This window comes from Hyla sarda, chromosome 12 (assembly GCF_029499605.1).
Source record: "Hyla sarda isolate aHylSar1 chromosome 12, aHylSar1.hap1, whole genome shotgun sequence".
NCBI classification, from domain to species: Eukaryota; Metazoa; Chordata; class Amphibia; order Anura; family Hylidae; genus Hyla; species Hyla sarda.
Genome location: NC_079200.1, coordinates 48,491,451 through 48,500,395, shown reverse-complemented (window position 1 = coordinate 48,500,395; position 8,945 = coordinate 48,491,451).

The following is an 8,945-nucleotide window of genomic DNA, read 5'->3' as shown; positions in this document are numbered from 1 at the left end:
AGTTCCCCCACATTAGGTGCAGTATAGTTCCCCCCATTAGGTGCAGTATAGTTCCCCCACATTAGGTGCTGTACAGTTTCCCCCACATTAGGTGCAGTATAGCTCTCCACATTAGGTGCAGTATAGCCCCACATTAGGTGCAGTATAGCTCCCCACATTAGGTGCTGTTTAGCCCCACATTAGGTGCAGTATAGTTCCCCACATTAGGTGCAGTATAGTTCCCCACATTAGGTGCAGTATAGCTCCCCACATTAGGTGCAGTATAGTTCCCCACATTAGGTGCAGTATAGTTCCCCCACATTAGGTGCAGTATAGCCCCACATTAGGCGCAGTATAGCTCCCCCACATTAGGTGCAGTATAGTTCCCCACATTAGGTGCAGTATAGTTCCCCCACATCAGGTGCAGTATAGCTCTCCACATTAGGTGCAGTATAGCCCCACATTAGGTGCAGTATAGCTCCCCACATTAGGTGCTGTTTAGCCCCACATTAGGTGCAGTATAGTTCCCCACATTAGGTGCAGTATAGCTCCCCACATTAGGTGCAGCTGGAGGCGCACTCATTAGCGTCAAATAACCTGCGGATGCGCTACGTGTGACCAGGGCCGGCCTTAGGTGTTCAAGCGCCCTGTGCGAGCTAACCTTGTGGCGCTCCCCCGCCCATAAACGTACACAAAGATACAAAGAGGAAAAAAATCTTTGTAACAAATATATGTTTTTTATATTTAATCATTCCCCTGCCACCTTAATCAGTCCCATGTCCCCCTTCACCAGTCCCCTGCCCCCCTTAATTAGATGCAGTATAGCTCCCCCACATTAGGTGCAGTATAGTTCCCCCACATTAGGTGCAGTATAGTTCCCCACATTAGGTGCAGTATAGTTCCCCACATTAGGTGCAGTACAGTTTCCCCCACATTAGGTGCAGTATAGTTCCCCACATAAGGTGCATTACAGTTCCCCACATTAGGTGCAGTATAGTTCCCCACATTAGGTGCAGTACAGTTTCCCCCACATTAGGTGCAGTATAGTTCCCCCACATTAGGTGCAGTATAGTTCCCCCCATTAGGTGCAGTATAGTTCCCCCACATTAGGTGCTGTACAGTTTCCCCCACATTAGGTGCAGTATAGCTCTCCACATTAGGTGCAGTATAGCCCCACATTAGGTGCAGTATAGCTCCCCACATTAGGTGCTGTTTAGCCCCACATTAGGTGCAGTATAGTTCCCCACATTAGGTGCAGTATAGTTCCCCACATTAGGTGCAGTATAGCTCCCCACATTAGGTGCAGTATAGTTCCCCACATTAGGTGCAGTATAGTTCCCCCACATTAGGTGCAGTATAGCCCCACATTAGGCGCAGTATAGCTCCCCCACATTAGGTGCAGTATAGTTCCCCACATTAGGTGCAGTATAATTCCCCCACATTAGGTGCCGTATAGTTCCCCACATTAGGTGCAGTACAGTTTCCCCCACATTAGGTGCAGTATAGTTCCCCACATTAGGTGCAGTACAGTTCCCCACATTAGGTGCAGTATAGTTCCCCACATTAGGTGCAGTACAGTTTCCCCCACATTAGGTGCAGTATAGTTCCCCCACATTAGGTGCAGTATAGTTTCCCCCACATTAGGTGCAGTATAGTTCCCCCACATTAGGTGCAGTATAGCTCTCCATATTAGGTGCAGTATAGCCCCACATTAGGTGCAGTATAGCTCCCCACATTAGGTGCAGTATAGACCCACATTGGGTGCAGTATAGTTCCCCACATTAGGTGCAGTATAGTTCCCCACATTAAGTGCAGTATAGCTCCCCAGATTAGGTGCAGTATAGTTTCCCCACATTAGGTGCAGTATAGTTCCCCCACATTAGTTGCAGTATAGCCCCACATTAGGTGCAGTATAGCTCCCCACATTAGGTGCAGTATAGCCCCACATTAGGTGCAGTATAGTTCCCCACATTAGGTGCAGTATAGCCGCACATTAGGTGCAGTATAGTTCCCCACATTAGGTGCAGTATAGCCTCACATTAGGTGCAGTATAGTTCCCCACATTAGGTGCAGTATAGCTCCCCACATTAGGTGCAGTATAGCCCCACATTAGGAAGAAGCAAGTTCCCTTCCCCAAATTCGGTAGCATTGTCGTTCCCCCATCCCCCCCTCCCCACTCACACACACACACACACACACACAGACAGACAGAAAACCACACATGCACAGACAGACAACAACACATGCACACATACACAACCTTACCTGTCCTGCGCTTCTCTTCGGCGGCGGCGGACGAGTGACGTCCTGTGCGGGTCTGCGGAGGTACGTCACATGCGCGACGTCCCTCTTCAGACTCGGGCCGGCCAGTCAACCGGAGACACGGAGGAGGGCAGGGTAAGTGAAACCTCCCTGTGTAATGAAGAAAACTGCCCTGAAGCGGAATGTAACCCTCCGCATAGGGACAAAGATGAGGGAGGGTATTGGGAATGGAATGAGATGGAGCGGCCTGAAAAGCAGAAAACTTTGTCCCTGTGCGGAGGGTCACATTCTACTACAGGGCACAGTTTTCTTCATTACACCGGCATTTAGTGCTGCTTGCCCGAAGCAGGGCTATATCCCGGGTGTCGGGCAATACAAATGATATATACTTGGTGCGAGCTGTGTCAGCCGCCCGGTGGCCCTGTTGCTATGGCGCCCTGTGCGGCCACACAGCTCGCACACCCCTAAGGCTAGTCCTGTGTGTGACCCTAGCGTTAGGCATAAAATTCCTGAAATGATACACATAGCGTATATAAAATAAATAAATAGGTAGCAAAATATGCATGTCTGAACGGACTGCTTCTCCAAAAATGCAGCATTCTCAAAGCTAGCAAAATTTTTTCACCCAGTTTGCTTTTCCCCGCCATTGCAGTTATTTATTAAGAAAAAAAAAAGGATGGGTAAATGTATAGGTGAGCAGTATCTGGGGCTGAGTTGTTGGTTCTGTTATGGTGACACTCTGGATGAGGACGGGCACTGTCTGGCACTGCACTGATAGTGATGTACGTCATTTTATGGGTGGTAGTGTTATGGCTGCCGACTATGTAGCCATAACACTACACAACTCCCATATAGTGCTCAAACATTACCCATTACCTATTTGTATCTGCTTTGTAAGGCTTCTTTCTCACTACCATTATGACCGTTAGTGGTGTGATGGCCGTCAGGACCACCAGGGAGAATAGCGGGAGAAAATATTGCTTGCACCGTCTTTTTCTCCCGCTATTCCCTCTGAAAGTGGCAGCGCCCGACGGACCCCATTGACTATAATGGGGTCCATCTGGACCCGTTATTGCCCATTGCGGCCGTCAAACTAAAAAACAAAAGATAGTTTGATGGCCGTTATTGACGGGGCATAACAGCAGTGTAAATGTAGCCTAACACTTATTTGCACTTTTTTTTTGCACTGTGTGCTGCAGTGAGATCCTTTAGCTATATTACATATATATATTTACACACACATATTCATATGCGTGCGCAGCCTATTGCATTAGTGTGTGCACCCTAAAGCACAAACTCACGCCGCGCGCATGTATATATATATATATATATATATATATATATATATATATATATACTGTCACGATGCCGGCTGGCAGGAGGTGGATCCTCTGTGCCAGAGAGGGATTGGCGTGGAACGTGCTAGTGGACCGGTTCTAAGTCACTACTGGTATTCACCAGAGCCCGCCGCAAAGCGGGATGGTCTTGCTGCGGCGGTAGTGACCAGGTCGTATCCACTAGCAACGGCTCAACCTCTCTGACTGCTGAAGATAGGCGCTGTACAAGGGAGTAGACAGAAGCAAGGTCGGACGTAGCAGAAGGTCGGGGCAGGCAGCAAGGATCGTAGTCAGGGGCAACGGCAGGAGGTCTGGAACACAGGCTAGGAACACACAAAGGAACGCTTTCACTGGCACAATGGCAACAAGATCCGGCGAGGGAGTGCAGGGGAAGTGAGGTATACATAGGGAGTGCACAGGTGAACACACTGATTAGAACCACTGCGCCAATCAGCGGCGCAGTGGCCCTTTAAATCGCAGAGACCCGGCGCGCGCGCGCCCTAGGGAGCGGGGCCGCGCGCGCCAGGACAGGACCGACGGAGAGCGAGTCAGGTACGGGAGCCGGGGTGCGCATCGCGAGCGGGCGCCACCCGCATCGCGAATCGCATCCCAGCTGGAGGCGGTATCGCAGCGCACCCGGTCAGTGGATCTGACCGGGGCGCTGCGGGAGCGAGAGTGTAGCGAGCGCTCCGGGAGGAGCGGGGACCCGGAGCGCTCGGCGTAACATATACACACACATATACACAAATACACTCTTGCTTGCATCCACACATACATAAACAGACCTGCACAATTTGCTCATAATCTCTATGAGGGCGATTTATCAAAACCTGTGCAGAGGAAAAGTTGCTCATAGCAACCAATCAGATCGCTTCTTTCATTTTGCAGGGGCCTTGTTAAAAATGAAAGAAGGGAGCTGATCGGTTGCTATGGGCAACTCAGCAACTTTGCCTCTGCTCAGGTTTTGATAAATCTCCCTTTATGTGAATTGCACTCAGGTCAGGTGTTCTGTGTGAACAATATGTAGTATCAGGCAAGTTTAAAACAATAAATCAGAACAATCTGTATTTGGGTCTAAACTATCAGTAGGTAGCCATTTGCCCCTTTAATATGTGACACAGATGGGTCTGACTGAGGCTGAATGAATGAGTAAATCAAATAAAAATGCAGCACAAAGGAAGAAGAAATAAACTCTTAGGGGGGGATTTATCATTGTATATAGAGCTGTTTTGTGTCTATTTTTTTTGTGCAAAAATTTGCGCAAGTGTTTTTTTGCGTCTTTTTTTTGCGCAAATTTTGATATAATTATTCATCCCCTTGTCTACAGTTAAGTTTATCATAGAGCACTTTCTACTGCACTTTCTACTTTCTTGCGCAAATATACACCACCTCAGAGGACACATACCAAAAGTATCTATTTTGACACAGTAAGGACTGCAACAGCCCATGATGGGAGTTGTAGTCCAGGGGCTGAGATGCAGATCACATCGGTTCATTCTGCAGAGACCCGCTGCAATTTATTAACTATAAAAGCCAGCGGTACATGCGGCTCCACTGCGCTGCCCGCCTCTCCTGTATACACTGTCATAATTCATAATCCCCACCACCGGGAGAGGGGAGCTCTGATTGGTCAATAGCTATTCACCAATCAGAGCTCCCCTCTCCCGGCGGGGATTATGAATTATAAGAGCTATATATAGGAGCCGGCAGCAGCGCAGTGTAGATGCCTGTACCATTGGCTTGTATAGTTAATAATGCATGTGATCGGCCCCCCTGCCCTTGGACTACTACTCCTACTACTATTCCCCGCTGCCGGGAGAGGGGAGCTCTGATTGGTCAATAGCTATCCACCAATCAGAGCTCCCGTCTCCCGGCGGCGATTATGAATTATTACAGTGCATATAGAAGCCGGCGGCAGCGCAGTGTAGCTGCATGTACCGCCGACTTTTTAACCTAAATGTGGATTGCAGCAGATCATTCTCTGGAGATCTGTTGCGTTCTGCATTTATTAACTATACAAACCGGCCTTACATGTGTCTACACTGCGCTGCTGCTGGCTTCTATGTACACTGTAATAATTCATAATCCCCGCCGGAACATGGGAGCTCTGATTGGTGGATAGCTATTGACCAATCAGAGCTCCCCTCTCCTGGCGGCAATTATGAATTATTACAGTGTATATAATATAGAAGCCGGCGGCAGCGCAGTGTAGACACATGTAAGGCCGGTTTCTATAGTAAATAAATGCGGATTGCAACAGATCTCCAGAGAATGATCTGCTGCGATCCACATTTAAGTTAAAAAGTCGGCAGTACATGCAGCTACACTGCACTGTCGCCGGCTTCTATATACACTGTAATAATTCATAATCGCCGCCAGGAGAGGGGAGCTCTCTCCCACCAATCAGAGCTCCCGTGTTCCGGTGGTGGGGATTATGAATTATGTCAGTGTATATAGGAGCACAAGCGCACAGTGTAGCTGCATGTACTGCCAGCTTTTTAACTTAAATGTGGATCGCAGCAGATCATTCTCTGGAGATCTGTTGCGATCCGCATTTATTAATTATACAAGCCGGCCTTAAATGCCTCTACATGGCGCTGCCCGCCAGCTTGTTTATACACTGTCATAATTCATAATCCCCGCCGGAACACGGGAGCTCTGATTGGTGGATAGCTATTGACAAATCAAAGCTCCCCTCTCCCGGCAGCGGGTATTATGAATTATGACTGTATATACAAGCTGGCGGGCAGCACGATGTAGGCGCATGTACCGCCGGCTTGTTATCTTAATAAATGCGGATCGCAGCGGGTCTCTGCAGAATGACCCGGTGCGATCCGCACCTAAGCCCCTGGACTACAACTCCCTTCATGGGCAGAGTCTGTCCATGATGGGAGTAGTAGTCCTAAAAGTCCCGCAGCTGGGGGATGTGCAAGTGCCATCCCTCAGCAGCGCTGCTGTACTTAAACTACTCCCATCATGGGGCAGACTCTGTCCAAGGGCAGAGGGACAGATCTCTCATTATGTGCGCTCTTCCCAGGGGAGAGCAAAATAAATGTACTAATTCATATTTCTTGTTTTTATTTTCTTCTCATTTCAGATACGTGAATGCGGAGGACTACAGGACTACATCAGATTCGGTGGACTGCGACGACCAGCGTTTTTTTTTATTTCAATAAAATGGCTAACGAGGGCTGTGGGGGAGTATGTTTTTTTAAATAAAAATATTTTTTCAATGTGTCTTTTTTTATAATTGAATTTTCAGGCTTAGTAGTGGAAGCTGTGTTATAGACCTAATCCATTACTAGGCCGGGGCTTAGCATTAGCCCCAAAATCAGCTGGCGCTAACCTCCAATTATTACCCCGGAACCCACCGCCACAGGGGTGCTGGGAAGAGCCGGTACCCCAGGCCCGGAGCATCAAAAATGGCACTCTTGGGCCCAGGCAGTAACAATCTTGTCTATAGAAAAAAAAAATGCATAGGGTTCTCCTATTTTCAATATCAGCCAGATGCCAACCAAGCAGCAACAGCCTGACACTACCAGGGTGGGTGAGCACCATTGTTACTGGCCCTCCCCAGCCTAAGTAACGCCAGGCTGTCACCGCCTAGGCCCAGACGCGTCATTTTTGACACTCCGGGCCTGTTGGTACTAGCTCTTCCCGGAACCCCTGTGGCGGTGGTTTCTGCGGTAATAATTGGAGGTTATCGCTAGCTGATTTGGGGGCTAACGCTAAGCCCCAGCTTAGTAATGGATTCTGTTTACAAGACACATTCCACTACTAAAAACACAACACATTGAAAAAAATTTTTATAAAAAAAAACACTCCCCCCACAGCCGTCGTTAACCCTTTTATTGACATTTAAAAAAAAAACGCTGTTCATCGTCGCAATCCACAAAATCTGACATAGTCCTCCGCATTCACGTATCTAAATTTCGAAGAAAAAAAACAACAAAAAATTTTGTACATTTTTTTGTTTCCACACACCATCAAAAACGCGAGAAAAACTGACAAAGCGCAGGAAAAAGCTGGGACAGTTTTTCTGCCATTTTTTATGATGGACAAAAAACCTCAATGGAATCCTGGCCTCAAAGCAATAGAACAAAATCCCCATGTCCACTTTTCCTGTGAGGTAGAAAAGGAGTGTACGGTAGAGCGAGTGTCACGATTCGGCTGGCTGGAGGTGGATCCTCTGTGCCAGAAAGGGATTGGCGTGGACCGTGTCGGTGGACCGGTTCTAAATTGCTACTGGTATTCACCAGAGCCCGCCGCAAAGCGGGATGGTCTTGCAGCGGCGGTAGCAACCAGGTCGTATCCACCGGCAACGGCTCAACCTCTCTGACTGCTGAGATAAGCGCGGTACAAGGGAGTAGACAAGAGCAAGGTCGGATGTAGCAGAAGGTCAGGGCAGGCAGCAAGGATCGTAGTCAGGGGCAACGGCAGGAGGTCTGGAACACAGGCTAGGAACACACAAAGAAACGCTTTCACTGGCACAATGGCAACAAGATCCGGCGAGGGAGTGCAGGGGAAGTAAAGTATAAGTAGGGAGTGCACAGGTGAAGATACTGATTAGGCCTGCTGCGCCAATCAGTGGCGCAGTGGCCCTTTAAATCGCAGAGACTCGGCGCGCGCGCGCCCTAAGGAGCGGGGCCGCGCGTGCCGGGACAACACAGACGGGGAACGGGTCAGGTACGGGAGCCGAGATGCGCATCGCGAGCGGGCGCGTCCCGCACCGCGAATCGCATCCCGGCTGGGAGCAATATCGCAGCACACCCGGTCAGCAGGTCTGACCGGGGCGCTGTGAATAAGAGAACGCTGCGAGCGCTCCGGGGAGGAGCGTGGACCCGGAGCGCTCGGCGTAACAGCGAGGGGGGGGGGGTTTCTATATGTGCACAAGATTTATCAAAGGAGTGCACAGCCTTAGTAAATTCCGAGAAAAAGTGTACAATAGACAAACAGTATAAAGGAATAGAACTGTGACAAATAATGATAAATCTCCCCCTTAGTGTCCATGGCTGAGGAAAAATAAATAAAATCTGAAAAATATATATAAAATAAATAATCAATAGCTGTTATCAATAAAGCTACTAAACTAAAACATTAGGGTAAATAACTAACTTGAGAATCCATAGAAAGATGGTCGTGCTAGCGTACACTATAATAATAATAATAGTAACAATTATATAACCAATAAATTACACAATTTATTACAAATTGATGATTTCAAAATAAAAAAAATCACCTCTAGCAGATATTGGCTGCCGTAAGCCGTTCTGGGAGAGTGGGATACTGAGAGCAATGCCGATGGTATTGCACAGTAACCACCTGGCCATTCCGCCCTTGTGTTGCCGTGACCCCGCCTCCGCGTGA